Source organism: Bos indicus x Bos taurus, chromosome 2 (genome assembly GCF_003369695.1).
Source record: "Bos indicus x Bos taurus breed Angus x Brahman F1 hybrid chromosome 2, Bos_hybrid_MaternalHap_v2.0, whole genome shotgun sequence".
Classification (NCBI taxonomy): Eukaryota; Metazoa; Chordata; class Mammalia; order Artiodactyla; family Bovidae; genus Bos; species Bos indicus x Bos taurus.
Genome location: NC_040077.1, coordinates 42698362 through 42713615, shown reverse-complemented (window position 1 = coordinate 42713615; position 15254 = coordinate 42698362).

Sequence of the window (15254 nt, the reverse complement as noted above, 5' to 3'; positions counted from 1 at the left end):
CAGCACGCCATGCCTCCCTGTCCATCACTAACTCCTGGAGTTTACACAATCTCATCTCCATTGAGTTGGTGAGGCCATCTAACCATCTCATCCTCTGTCGTCCCCTTCTCCTCCTGCCCTAATCTTTCTCAGCATCAGGGTCTTTTTTTTTTAATTTTATTTTATTTTTAAACTTTACATATTTGTATTAGTTTTGCCAAATATCAAAATGAATCCACCACAGGTATACATGTGTTCCCCATCCTGAACCCTCCTCCCTCCTCCCTCCCCATACCATCCCTCTAGGTCGTCCCAGTGCACTAGCCCCGAGCATCCAGTATCGTGCATCGAACCTGGACCAGCAACTCGTTTCATACATGATATTTTACATGTTTCAATGCCATTCTCACAAGTCTTCCCACCCTCTCCCTCTCCCACAGAGTCCATAAGACTCTTCTATACATCAATGTCTCTTTTGCTGTCTCGTACACAGGGTTATTGTTACCATCTTTCTAAATTCCATATATATGCCTTAGTATACTGTATTGGTGTTTTTCTTTCTGGCTTACTTCACTCTGTATAATAGGCTCCAGTTTCATCCACCTCATTAGAACTGATTCAAATCTATTCTTTTTAATGGCTGAGTAATACTCCATTGTGTATATGTACCACTGCTTTCTTATCCATTCATCTGCTGATGGACATCTAGGTTGCTTCCATGTCCTGGCTATTATAAACATTGCTGCGATGAACATTGGGGTACACGTGTCTCTTTCCCTTCTGGTTTCCTCAATGTGTCTGCCCAGCAGTGGGATTGCTGGATCATAAGGCAGTTCTATTTCCATTTTTTTAAGGAATCTCCACACTGTTCTCCATAGTGGCTGTACTAGTTTGCATTCCCACCAACAGTGTAAGAGGGTTGCCTTTTCTCCACACCCTCTCCAGCATTTATTGCTTGTAGACTTTTGAATCGCAGCCATTCTGACTGGTGTGAAATGGTACCTCATAGTGGTTTTGATTTGCATTTCTCTGATAATGAGTGATGTTGAGGATCTTTTCATGTGTTTGTTAGCCATCTGTATGTCTTCTTTGGAGAAATGTCTATTTAGTTCTTTGGCCCATTTTTTGATTGGGTCATTTATTTTTCTGGAGTTGAGCTGGAGGAGTTGCTTGTATATTTTTGAGATTAGTTGTTTGTCAGTTTCTTCATTTGCTATTATTTTCTCCCATTCTGAAGGCTGTCTTTTCACCTTGCTAATAGTTTCCTTTGATGTGCAGAAGCTTTAAGGTTATTTAGGTCCCATTTTTTTATTTTTGCTTTTATTTCCAATATTCTGGGAGGTGGGTCATAGAGGATCCTGCTGTGATGTATGTCAGAGAGTGTTTTGCCTATGTTCTCCTCTAGGAGTTTTATAGTTTCTGGTCTTACATTCAGATCTTTAATCCATTTTGAGTTTATTTTTGTGTATGGTGTTAGAAAGTGTTCTAGTTTCATTCTTTTATAAGTGGTTGACCAGATTTCCCAGCACCACTTGTTAAAGAGATTGTCTTTAATCTATTGTATATTCTTGCCTCCTTTGTCAAAGGTAAGGTGTCCATAGGTGCATGGATTTATCTCTGGGCTTTCTATTTTGTTCCATTGATCTATATTTCTGTTTTTGTGCCAGTACCATACTGTCTTGATAACTGTGGCTTTGTAGTAGAGCCTGAAGTCAGGTAGGTTGATTCCTCCAGTTCCATTCTTCTTTCTCAAGATCGCTTTGGCTATTTGAGGTTTTTTGTATTTCCATACAAATTGTGAAATTATTTGTTCTAGCTCTGTGAAGAATACCGTTGGTAGCTTGATACGGATTGCATTGAATCTATAAATTGCTTTGGGTAGTATACTCATTTTCACTATATTGATTCTTCCAATCCATGAACATGGTATATTTCTCCATCTATTAGTGTCCTCTTTGATTTCTTTCACTAGTGTTTTATAGTTTTCTATGTATAGGTCTTTAGTTTCTTTAGGTAGATATATTCCTGAGTATTTTATTCTTTCTGTTGCAATGGTGAATGGAATTGTTTCCTTCATTTCTCTTTCTGTTTTCTCATTATTAGTGTATAGGAATGCAAGGGATTTCTGTGTGTTGATTTTATATCCTGCAACTTTACTATAGTCATTGATTAGTTCTAGTAATTTTCTGGTGGAGTCTTTAGGGTTTTATATGTAGAGGATCATGTCATCTGTTTGCAGATGAGAGTTTTACTTCTTCTTTTCCAATTTGGATTCCTTTTATTTCTTTTTCTGCTCTGATTGCTGTGGCCAAAACTTCCAAAACTATGTTGAATAGTAATGGTGAAAGTGAGCACCCTTGTCTTGTTCCTGACTTTAGAGGAAATGCTTTCAATTTTTCACCATTGAGGATAATGTTTGCTGTGGGTTTGTCATATATAGCTTTTATTATGTTGAGGTATGTTCCTTCTATACCTGCTTTCTGGAGAGTTTTTATCATAAATGGATGTTGAATTTTGTCAAAGGCTTTCTGTGCATCTATTGAGATAATCATATGGTTTTTATTTTTCAATTTGTTAATGTGGTGTATTACATTGATTGATTTGTGGATATTGAAGAATCCTTGCATCCCTGGGATAAAGCCCACTTGGTCATGGTGTATGATCTTTTTAATGTGTTGTTGGATTCTGATTGCTAGAATTTTGTTAAGGATTTTTGCATCTATGTTCATCAGTGATATTGGCCTGTAGTTTTCTTTTTTTGTGGGATCTTTGTCAGGTTTTGGTATTAGGGTGATGGTGGCCTCATAGAATGAGTTTGGAAGTTTACCTTCCTCTGCAATTTTCTGGAAGAGTTTGAGCAGGATAGGTGTTAGCTCTTCTCTAAATTTTTGGTAGAATTCAGCTGTGAAGCCGTCTGGACCTGGGCTTTTGTTTGCTGGAAGATTTTTTATTACAGTTTCAATTTCCGTGCTTGTGATGGGTCTGTTAAGATTTTCTATTTCTTCCTGGTCGAGTTTTGGAAAGTTGTACTTTTCTAAGAATTTGTCCATTTCTTCCACGTTGTCCATTTTATTGGCATATAATTATTGATAGTAGTCTCTTATGATCCTTTGTATTTCTGTGTTGTCTGTTGTGATCTCCATTTTCATTTCTAATTTTATTGATTTGATTTTTCTCCCTTTGTTTCTTGATGAGTCTGGCTAATGGTTTGTCAATTTTATTTATCCTTTCAAAGAACCAGCTTTTGGTTTTGTTGATTTTTGCTATGGTCTCTTTTGTTTCTTTTGCATTTATTTCTGCTCTAATTTTTAAGATTTCTTTCCTTCTACTAACCCCGGGGTTCTTCATTTCTTCCTTTTCTAGTTGCTTTAGGTGTAGAGTTAGGTTATTTATTTGACTTTTTTCTTGTTTCTTGAGGTATGCCTGTATTGCTATGAACTTTCCCCTTAGGACTGCTTTTACCGTGTCCCACAGGTTTTGGGTTGTTGTGTTTTCATTTTCATTCGTTTCTATGCAAATTTTGATTTCTTTTTTGATTTCCTCTGTGATTTGTTGGTTATTCGGTAGCGTGTTGTTCAGCCTCCATATGTTGGAATTTTTAATAGTTTTTCTCCTGTAATTGAGAGCTAATCTTACTGCATTGTGGTCAGAAAAGATGCTTGGAATGATTTCAGGTTTTTTGAATTTACCAAGGCTAGCTTTATGGCCCAGGATGTGATCTATCCTGGAGAAGGTTCCATGTACGCTTGAGAAAAAGGTGAAATTCATTGTTTTGGAATGAAATGTCCTATAAATATCAATTAGGTCTAACTGGTCTATTGTATCATTTAAAGTTTGTGTTTCCTTGTTAATTTTCTGTTTAGTTGATCTATTCATAGGTGTGAGTGGGGTATTAAAGTCTCCCACTATTATTGTGTTATTATTAATTTCTCCTTTCATACTTGTTAGCATTTGTCTTACATACTGCGGTGCTCCCGTGTTGGGTGCATATATATTTATAATTGTTATATCTTCTTCCTGGATTGATCCTTTGATCATTATGTAGTGACCTTCTTTGTCTCTTTTCACAGCCTTTGTTTTAAAGTCTATTTTATCTGATATGAGTATTGCTACTCCTGCTTTCTTTTGGTCCCTATTTGCATGGAAAATCTTTTTCCAGCCCATCAGGGTCTTTTCAAATGAATCAGCTCTTTGTACCAGGTGGCCAAAGTATCAGAATTTCAACTTCAACATCAGTCCTTCCAATGAACACCCAGGACTGGTCTCCTTTAGGATGGACTGCTTGGATCTCCTTGCAGTCCAAGGGACTCTCAAGAGTCTTCTCCAACACCACAGTTCAAAAGCATCAATTCTTTGGCGCTCAGCTTTCTTCACAGTCCAATTCTCACATCCATACATGACTACTGGAAAAACCATAGCCTTGACTAGACAGACCTTTGTTGGCAAAATAATGTCTCTGTTTTTTAATATGCTGTCTAGATTTACTTAGTGCTATCCATTTGTAAAAAATATAACCTGATGTTGCAACTAACTATCATATAGGTATAAATATGACAGAACAAATAGCATTTACTAAATTGTTTTCTATGAAATCCAAAAGATGTAAATCTAGATTTTTTTACATTTTCCTTGCCTTTTTTATTTGTTTATTATAAATTATTTAAATATCTTAGCCAACAAATATTCTATTTTCTTAAAAAATAAGCAAAATTGATTCCTAGGGATTGATTTGACAGAGGTTCAAGAACCTGTTAATGCTGACTATGGCCACCAGTTTCAGTCATGACTGAAACTGGGCAGTATTGATAAAAATATCAAGATTAAGACAGATGATTCACCAGTTGGGTTGTAATTACAGAATGATATAGTGTCTGAATCTTCCCTGGTGGCTCAGTTGGTAAAGAATCTGCCTGTAATGCAGGAGACCCAGGTTCAATCCCTGGGTCAGAAAAATCCCCTGGAAAAAGAAATGGCAACCCACTCCAGTACTCCCTTGCCTGAAGAATTCCATAAACAGAGGAGCTGGGCAGGATACAGTCCATGGGATCACAAAGAGTTGGACATAACTGTGTGACTAACTATAGTTTCTGAATCATTTCAGAAAATAGCCCTGATTCTTTTAAAAAAAAAATAGCTTTTTTTTTTAAATAGCACTTTAAAAAAATTATTGCAATACTTATGTAATATGCTACAACTTAAGTTTTAGACTGAAAAAGATATCGACATCTGTACTGTGAAGAGAGTACTCAAATAGTATCTGTCTTCCTCACTCATTCAAGTTGGGGGTTGCAATTTATTTGTTTTATTCAAACCTAGGGTCACATGTCCTGTGCTGTGCTTAGTCACTTAGTCATGTCCGACTATTTGCGACCCCATGAACTATAGCCCACCAGGCCTCTCTGTCCATGGGAATTATCTAGGCAGAATACTGGAGTGGGTTGCCATGCCCTCCTTCAGGGGATTTTCCCAACCGAGGGATAGAACTCAGGTCTCCCACACTGCAGGCGAATTCTTTACCATCTGAGCTACCAGGGAAGCCCAAGAACACTGGAATGGGAAACCTATCCCTTCTCCGGGGATAGGAATTGAACCAGGGTCTCCTGCATTCCAGGCAGATTCTTAGCCAGCTGAGCTACTAGGAAAGCACTAGAGTCACATAGTGATGCACACACACACACACACACACACAGAGGAATTTTTCAAAAGATTTCATAGGTCAACATTTTCCCTTAGTTTTACTCTGGTCAGTGCCTGGGCTCTGCCTCCCTAGACTATTATTCCTGCCACAGAATCACCCAAAACTTTACGGTGACTTTTGCTTCTTGAGCTGAAAGGCAATGCATGACCTTTCCTCTTGCTCTAAAGTTTCTGGCAGATGGTCTCATTCACAGGATAAAAAACATGTCCATGGCATAGTTAATAGATTTATTGGATATTTGCTATTAGGCTGTTTATCTTACATTTTTGTGGGCTAGCAAAGTATCAAATCTGTCAAATTTGTATAAAATAACTAATTGTCTGGAGACATACAAGAAAATACCTAATTGATTGAGTTGAACGGTGTGTGTGTGTGTGTGTGTGTGTGTGTGTGTGTGTTTAATGCTCTGTCTAGCTAGCTCACTTTAAATAATAGCAAGTAACTTTCTATGTGAGGAGATGCATGAACCAAATTAAAAAGCAATTTAAAAATAGAAAGCTCACTACACATAATGCCACTAGAGTAACAAAGCTATCTTAGATTTTCTATAGATGCTTCTGGTGCTTGCTTATATATTTGGTTCATATCACTGTCACCAGAGTTCATATATAATTAGTAAATTCTTTGCTGTCTTAATGATTAGCCATCTGAGGTATATCACTATTGGCCAAAGGATATACAGTGATGGCTACTGGGCTCTCATGGATAAAGTTCTCTCTTAGAAAGAGTAGTTGGCAAGATGTCAGCAAAGGCATGCTCTGTGTTCTTGTCTAAGAGTCAAGTAAGGAGTACCTTATCTGTATTTTTATTTTAAAAGTGGTAATTAATTATTAAGTGTGTTTACTGAGACTTATTATATGCTGGGCATCATGTCAAATCCTGGGTGTAACAATCCCTGCTTTTAAGGAGATAGAAAATCTCCTTTGTGAAAAGTCAGGACAGCATGAAATAGTAGGAGAGGTATTCAGGGTTCTCTAGGAAAAGACAGCAGGTAGTCTGGTTTCAAGAAGTTCAGTGTGGGTCATCAAGAAGTTCAGTGTGGCTGAAGCAGAGTATGTGAGGCAAGCCAGCAAAACGCTGAGGCCCGAGAGACAGCGGGGACTAGGGTGGCAGATATGCAGTCTAGAATTGTATTTTTGGGTGATGCTTGGAGAAGATATTAAAGAAGCAAACATGAAAGTAAAGAGTCAATTTTAGAGGCTACTGTAGTAATCCCAGGAAGAGGAGATATAATTTGGACCACGGTAGCTTACAGCAGGAGCAGAGAATATTGGAAGGTTGAATCAAGAGAAATTATAGAAAAATAGAAGAAAAAATCACACACATATCACCACCAATAAGCAACCAGTATAATTCCCATAAAAATTGTTTATACATACGTACATATATGTATATATGTTGTTTAGTTGCTTTTGCGACTTTTGCAACTCCATGGACTATAGCCCATCAGACTCCTCTGTCCATGCGATCCTTCAGGCAAGAATACTGGAGTGGGTTGCCATTTCCTTCTCCAGGGGCGGGGGAGAAGGGCCATCTTCCTGACCCAGAGATCGAACTTGCATGTCCCACATTGGCAGATAGATTCTTTACCACTGAGCGACCTGGAAAGCCTGCCTGCATGTGAAATCATAAGCATATTTGTGCTTTCACCTACGTATTTGTTATTTTATAGCAGAGCTTAAGTAAGACTATGAAGTAAGTGAAGTTTGCTTTCATCACTAGTCACTTTTTTTTTTTTTTCGGTAGGGCTTTTCTCCCTATTTAATCTTCACTTTCCCAAGTGTGCAATATTTTTATTTTGGTGTCGACTCATTCTTATCAGTCCCTGCCCTCCTAAATCCTTTGCTCCCTGTGCTCTATTATCAAAATCAACCTCTTTCTAGGGTAATTTTCTAGATATGCTGGTGGTCAGAATAATGGATTCCCGAAGAAGTTCACATTCATATCCCTGAAACCTGTGAATATGTTACTTTCTCCTGCAAAACAGATTTTGCATATGTGATTAAGGACTTTGAGATGAGATTATCCTGGTTTATGTGTGGGTTGGCTCATTGTAATCACAAGGGCCCCTAAAAGATGGAAGAGAGAGATAGAAGAGTCAGAAAAGGAGACAGGAAGGTGAAAAAATAGGTCAGAGAAAGAAAAAGATATTTGAAGATTTTATACAATTGGCTAGGGAGATGTAATTTGGGGCCACCAGCCAAGGAATGTGGGTGCCCTCTACAAGCTACAAAGCAAGGGAGTGAATTTTTCCCTCAAGCTTCCAGGAGAAATGCCTTGTTAACACCTTAATTTTAGTCCAGTGAAACCCAGTTTGATCTTCAGTCTTCCAGAACTGTAAGATAAGTAATTTGTGTTGTTTTAAGTCACTAAATCCATGGTAATTTGCTAAACAACAGGATCAGATCAATCAGATCAGATCAGTCGCTCAGTCGTGTCCAACTCTTTGCGACCCCATGAATCACAGCACGCCAGGCCTCCCTGTCCATCACCAACTCCCAGAGTTCACTCAGACTCACGTCCATCGAGTCAGTGATGCCATCCAGCCATCTCATCCTCTTCTCCTGCCCCCAATCCCTCCCAGCATCAGAGTCTTTTCCAATGAGTCAACTCTTTGCATGAGGTGGCCAAAGTACTGGAGTTTCAGCTTTAGCATCATTCCTTCTAAAGAACACCCAGGGCTGATCTCCTTCAGAATGGACTGGTTGGATCTCCTTGCAGTCCAAGGGACTCTCAAGAGTCTTCTCCAACACCACAGTTCAAAAGCATCAATTCTTCGGCGCTCAACCTTCTTCACAGTCCAACTCTCACATCCGTACACGACCACAGGAAAAACCATAGCCTTGACTAGACGAACCTTTGTTGACAAAGTAATGTCTCTGCTTTTCAATATGTTTTCTAGGTTGGTCATAACTTTCCTTCCAAGGAGTAAGCGTCTTTTAATTTCATGGCTGCAGTCACCATCTGCAGTGATTTTGGAGCCCAGAAAAATAAAGTCTGACACTGTTTCCACTGTTTCCGCATCTATTTCCCATGAAGTGGTGGGACTGGATGCCATGATCTTCGTTTTCTGAATGTTGAGCTTTAAGCCAACTTTTTCACTGTCCACTTTCACTTTCATCAAGAGGCTTTTGAGTTCCTCTTCACTTTCTGCCATAAGGGTGGTGTCATCTGCATATCTGAGGTTATTGATATTTCTCCTGGCAATCTTGATTCCAGCTTGTGTTTCTTCCAGTCCAGCGTTTCTCATGATGTACTCTGCATAGAAGTTAAATAAGCAGGGTGACAATAAACAGCCTTGACATACTCCTTTTCCTATTTGGAACCAGTCTGTTGTTCCATGGCCACTTCTAACTGTTGCTTCCTGATCTGCATACAGATTTCTCAAGAGGCAGATCAGGTGGTCTGGTATTCCCATCTCTTTCAGAATTTTCCACAGTTTATTGTGATCCACACAGTCAAAGGCTTTGGCATAGTCAATAAAGCAGAAATAGATATTTTTCTGGAACTCTCTTGCTTTTTCGATGATCCAGTGGATGTTGGCAATTTGATCTCTGGTTCCTCTTCCTTTTCTAAAACCAGCTTGAACATCAGGAAGTTCACAACAGGAAACAAATACCAAAATCTATTAGAAAGACTTTGGCCACCTCATGCGAAGAGTTGACTCATTGGAAAAGACTCTGATGCTGGGAGGGATTGGGGGCAAGAGGAGAAGGGGACGACAGAGGATGAGATGGCTGGATGGCATCACTGACTCGATGGACGTGTGTCTCAGTGAACTCTGGGAGTTGGTGATGGACAGGGAGGCCTGGTGTGTTGCGATTCATGGGGTCGCAGTCAGACACGACTGAGCGACTGATCTGATCTGATCTGATCTGATTAGAAAGAAACAGCTTGACTCATATGGAGTTATATTCAAATGACAAAGTTTAACATTTGGTCTTTCCTTTTTTAACCCCAAATAAAGTCCAAAGACTGTCAAATGTTACAATTTCAGGAATCAGTCTTCTAGGGAAGTTATGTGAGGTTGGGTTCAGGCAGAGGAGTGGTGAGCATTTATGATGGGAAGAACTTTCCTGGAGGTCTTCACAGTTCTCAGATTCCCAGAAGTCATCTTCCTTCCTGCAAGTCTCAGAAATATTCACCAACTGCACTCAATGCAAGCTTTCCATGTGAATTTCTTTTGAGTTATAAAGGCTTAAAAGCTTTTGTCCATATATATGTACATGTGTGTGTATCCATAGTTTGGAATGAATGAGCATTCAGATTCTTCCCAGTGCATTTTACACACAATTTCACTTTTACTTTTAATATCAATAGTTTAGATTTTGTATTGGCTCAGATACTTATTTACAAGGGATTTTACATTCATATGTGTTTAAGTTATTATCTCTCAAAAAAGGGAATTTCCTGCATCTTGAATAGACACCAGATGTCAAATGTGAGGGAGCTGGGGGTGGAAGGAGATGCACTGTGAAAGATGAGAGGATAATTCTGTTGGCTGATGGGACTATGAGATTGAATAGATGTTCAGTGAAATGGAAGAAATAGAAGAGCTGGAGTATCACTTGTCACTTGCATTGTTTTCAATTTATCAAAAACACAGTCATCACTTTAGCTTCAGAGGCATGTCTGATGCAAACATCAAAGGTGTTTTATCCTCTTTTATACTCATCAGGGAGGAAAGAAAAAGTTTTATCACAGTATCATACAGGTCTCTGAACCAAAGCCTTAGGCTCCAAGAACAAAAGAATATCAAATATATTATTGGAGCGTGAAAAGTGAGCTCTTAGGAAATTGGGGCTTTATAGATTCAGATTTGCCTTTGCAATTGTTCCTGACCTGAATGATAGCCAACTCTAACAGACACAGCTGGAGCCTTCTCTCTGACTTACTGTCCTAAGTAAATGCTCTGCTGTGTTTTCCAGAATCTGAGGCTTACTGGTGAGGTTCCAGAACTCCCTCGGAGAATTTTACCGTGATCCTCTCTGAATATTTCACAGCATGGAAAAGCGGGGCTGGCACGACTTGAGGAAGAAGGTGATGACATCTTGGTATCAAATGACTCTTGGAATGATTACAGAGGGTGGCCAGAGGATTTATAGTCATATAGCTCAAGAACATACTTCATGATCCCTTTGGAACTTCACAGCAGTGCAAGGATGCCAATGGAGCAGATGATATAAAAACCATTTTAAAATCTTGGGAACTATACCTAAAAGATGTTACTTGTATCTCAGATCACAGACTTAGTAAGTTGTAAAGCCAAGATTGGCACCTTGGTCTGATGCCTTGTCTGAAGTTGAATCCAGCTCATATTGAACTTATATTACTTAAAGAGTTGTTCTGCTGATGCCCTGAAGCCTAAGCATCAGAAATACTTTTCAAAAAATTAATGCCTGGGCTCTACCTGAGATCCTCTGGTCATGGAGTTTAGGGCTCTGCATTTTAAATGAGTTCACAAAGAAATTCTTTTGCACACCAAAATCTGAGAACATCTAAGCTTCTGGAGTCTCATTTCTCAAAGTGTGATCTATAGATCAGATCACCTGGGAGGTTATTAGACCTAGAGAGCCCCATGCCAAATTTCAGACCTACTGGATCAAAATTTGTATCATAAGAAGATTTGCAGAGCATCTGACACATGAACATCTGAAAAACTCCAATTAAGCTTGGCGTTAAAGGTTAATTAACGTCTTGTCAAATTGAGGAAAGCACAATTGGGGTTTAATACATATGACTTTTGGTTTTCCCTGAATGAAGCCCAAGTTAGCCAGTCCTCATTTCTAGGTCTGACATAGGAAGGATCAAGGCATACGTTAGAGGACTTACTCGGTGTTTGTACATATCAGGCAAGCTTATGGAAAATGTTGCTCCACCGTCTGGACTGCTGAAACAGTGAGGCCCATCAGATATGAAAGCCCTAGCTATCTTGTTATCTCTGCATACAGTCTGTTACACCAAACTGAACCGTGAGATAGTCCTGATCAGCACTAACAACTGAAACTTGAGGAAGGAGAATTTGAGCAAGTGGAAAATTCTGGAAAGGGGACTCCAGATAGAAATTGAAGTTAGTAACAATGCAAGTGCCTGTTCCTCCTATCCCTGGAGAACTTCTGTTTTCAAAACTACCATAGTGGATAGAAGTCTCTCCACTGAGATTAAAATCTTGGAGGAAAGACTTCAGATCTTTGGCATGCACCTTGCAAAATGGACAACTTCTTATGTCACTTTGGGGAATTTAATATTTGTTCTAGAAAATCCAAACATTTTCCATCTCAGAAAATCCCAGGTTGTAACATCATTTAGTAATTAGGGTTGATGACAGAGACAGAGAACACAACAGACTTCTTGAACTACTTCCAGTACATAATTTGTATGATAGGTCACCTGTGAAAAGTTATATGAACTCACCATTAGCTTCATCTGGCAGGATGTATTCTCTGCTGATGCAGGGTGAAAGGCACTATTTAAAGGGCCAGGGAAACAAATTGTGATCCTAGTAGTTCCTGGCACAGGCTGGGTAATTTTTTTATTTTAGCCTAAGATATTCTAATAGAAGAGAGAAACAAATGTACACAGAAAGAAACCTGGTTAAAAAAAATACACAGTGGGAAGGGATTCTGAAAACATTTTTTATTAAGGACAAATATTGGTTTAAATACCTGTGTTGTTTTCAATTGAAAATTTTACGTTAATTGTTGAAGCTCCCACAATCCTGAGGACCAAGTAAACATTCTTCTCAAAGGATGACATGCTTTATACTTAATCTCAAAGAATTTGAGGTTGCTTTAAATTTAATCTTATAGGACAGATATATAAATGGAATGCAAGCAGATGTGTTAAATCTATTCCGAGGAAAAGGAATTCCTAACAAAGCAATCAGCCTCCAGGACAGGACTTTTACCTTGAAAAGTAAAAGCAGGCAGTATTAAACTTTTAAAAGCTTACTTTGAAGGAATGTGGAATTGTTTAATATCATTTTAGTGAGGAGGAAAGGAAGAGACTGTGTTACATTATTTATTCCAGGATCTTTGAAGGCAGCGTTCTTTTCCTCAGCTGGTTCATTTTAGTGTTAATGAGCATTAAGCTCATATATCAGAGAGAGAGAGAATAATAAACCTTTAAATGTCAACCCAAAGGAAGCCTTTATTTTTCTACTTACAGCTGTGAAGCAGGCAAGATAATTTAAGATATGAAAACCAGAAGTTACATGAAAATGTATTAAGGGGAAACTGGAAGAGGCATGAAATTGCAGAATATTTGAACAGGAAAAGATTTTACCTGCGATTCAGCCCACAGTAGTGAAGGAAAAGAATACTCCTTTAAGGAATTAACAACGTGGAATTAGAAACTCGCAGTTAAAATATGGAAATGTTACCCCTTATATTTGTCTTTACAGTGGCAAATGGGAACATTTAGACATTAACTTTATCATTATCTGTAAGGATGAGCTGATTGATGGCTTATAAAGTAAGATTTCTGTCTTGTACATGATACTAAATCAGAAAAAAAGAAGTAAATAATGAAGAGCCATTCAGGGTGCTGCTAAAGGACATAAATCATTGTAGTACAATTGCTGAGCCAACAATAATAAATATGCTTTGAGTTTGGGCAGAGCGAGGTATTCCTTTTGAAGACAGCAAGAGCAGGTCTCTCAGAGAGTGTCACCATGTAACAACCAAAATGATATTTGAGTTAGAAAAATTGTTCAAACTGAGTGATTCAACAAATTCAACAGAGGAAGAAAAAAATTATGATTCAAGAATTGAACACACACCTAGACATACCAGAGAGGCTGGTATGCAGCTAAACCAGACTCGTTCTGAGCATATAATTTAGGAGAAAGTTGGAACATAGTCAAAAAAATGAGCAGGTTATTTCAGAGAATCAAAGGACATGTCTTCTTTCTCCCCAGCACCAGGATTTTGTTACACCTGCTTCTGTTGTTTTTATTGTGGGTATTCTTAGCATATCTCTACCCTGCTCCCTAAATCTGATGACTTTTTACTTTCTTATTACTAGACGGTCTATGACTTTAAGCCACGGAATGTAGAGAAGTTGAAAGTGTACAACTAGAGTGGAATTTTGCAGAGAATCCAGGCAGATGAACACTGCTACCCAGATGAAGCCTGACTTACATGTTTGCAGGCTTTCTGATCATCTGTGTGAGGGGACTGAGAACCACCTGAGGCTTCCTGAAAGAGCAAGCCATCTGTCATTGGGACTAATGTTTCACTGTTGGGGATTGAGTCCTTGAAGACTTTTTGGGGTCTTGTAGTTATCCATGTGAGGCAAAAGCTTGTAAGAATGGTGTTCTATGTCATTGTGACAGTCTTTCGTTGTTGTTGTGATTGTGCTCAGTCATGTTCAACTCTTTCCAATCCCATGGACTGTAGCCCACCAGGTTCCTCTGTCCATGGCATTTTCCAGGCAAGAAAATTGGAGTGGGTTTCTGTTTCCTACTCCAGGGGATCTTCCCAACTCAGGGATCAAATCTGGGTCCCTTGTATCTTCTGGATTGGCAGATGGATTATTTACCACTACACCACCTAGGAAGCCCAAGCTCAGTCTTTAGCAAGAGGTTAAAGGACAATTTGGTATATCACGAGTAGCGAATAGGGGGAGCCAGGAAATATTTCATAATTTATGGCAATTAACTCATGGATTACTACATGGATTTAATGAGAAGTGTCAAAAATGCTATCTCTTTTTCTTTTCTTTTTCTCTCTTTGTTCTTGCTTCTCTGTCTTCTCTTTCAGGGCCTTACTCAGAAACTTCTGCTGCCCACCTACAGAAATGTGCATTGCAAATTACATCAATTATGATGCACCTAGAGCATCTCCATGCTGCACTTCCTTCTTTGTTTGCTAGTCCAACATCTCATGTTTATAAAAGCTGTGTTCTCTTAGACAGCTTGAGGGCCTTACTTTTGCTAACAAGAGAAGATCTGATAGAAAATTCACTCTAAGCTGTTAATGATTTATTGTATAGTTCCTGCTGTATAGGTAAATGTTTCTGCCAAAAAGAGGATAGAGAGAGGATAGAAAGAAAAGGTTAACTAAACGCTTGACCAAATCCAAAGAATAACTAATGGAAACCTTTTGAGCATTATGTCACCTGCAAGAGGGAGATATTTTGGTGTTACTGGAGGCTCCCCTAACATTCTTCAAATCATTCTTTTCTGTGTGAGGCTAACATGGCTTGCATTTAAGAGGAAGTTAAAGTAAGGTCAATACTTTATTAAAATTGCAGTCATATTTTTCATGTCAGGATAGACTTTTTTCTACCAATCAGCAGTTTTCTCACTCTCAAACCTCAAAAGCAGACTGATTTGGGGGCACAAACGCAAGAAATCTTTGAAGACAAATATATTCCCCATTTGACATAAAAAATTATAGTGCAAAACAAAGACAAATAATATAATTTTTAATAAAACCTTTTTTTTTTTGTATTTTATGAGCTACATTTTTTTTTCCTTTAGCTTGGATATAAGAGGATATGTCACATTATAAAGAATATTGATGGGAGAGACTTTTCTGATGGTCCAGTAGTTAAGAATCTGCATTTCCAATGC